This window comes from Anas platyrhynchos, chromosome 1 (genome assembly GCF_047663525.1).
Source record: "Anas platyrhynchos isolate ZD024472 breed Pekin duck chromosome 1, IASCAAS_PekinDuck_T2T, whole genome shotgun sequence".
In the NCBI taxonomy this organism is placed as follows: Eukaryota; Metazoa; Chordata; class Aves; order Anseriformes; family Anatidae; genus Anas; species Anas platyrhynchos.
Window position 1 is genome coordinate 104757721 of NC_092587.1, and position 807 is coordinate 104758527.

The following is an 807-nucleotide window of genomic DNA, read 5'->3' on the forward strand; positions in this document are numbered from 1 at the left end:
TTTGTTTAGTATTTATTTGCATGCTTAAGACAGTTTTTGATCCTAAGGCACAAATTATTTTAGTATTTATAAACCATTCGCACCGGCAGAGACTGCTGCCATGTTATGACATTGATCTGCTGTGGCAAAATTCAAAGATTAAAAGTTGTTTAATGTTATATAATGAATCCACGTTGCCGGGGAGTGACCATATCTTCTTGACATATGGTACAAGGGCAACATAAATCACTTGGCAAGCGATAAAACATTAGTGAGGTGTCCCTTGAATTCAGCCTTTGGTTGTAACTAATTATTTCTTTTTTTAGTTTTTCTGAGGAAAAAAAAAAAGTGTAAGTATCCCAATAGGAAAGAGTTTAAGAATAAAATTACTTGTTTCAGTAAGTCTATGAAAAGAAGACATTAAAGATTATTTAAATATAGCTAACATTTTGATATGAATAATATAATGTTGGATCAAAGAAAAGACAAATGTCATGTCTTGGAAGTAGTACTAAGAAATTGATCCCAACATTACTCAGACTATTATCTAGAAAAGTGTTAATTATGTTAATTGATAGATCTAGAGGTAACCACAACGCATTCAAAGTCCTTTTTTTAGAGATATTACTAATATCATTAACATTCATTCTCTCTGGTTCTATAAGAGCTTTCTGTGCTATAAAATGGATTTAGCAGTCATTAGTACTGCATCTCAGGGTGCTAGTAAAAGCACTCTGGATGATTTGTTAGTGACAGTTTGGTGATGTAGCAGAGAGGCTAAAGGGTCTTGCTGCACTTTGCAGCAAGAGTTCAAAAGCATGAGTTCAC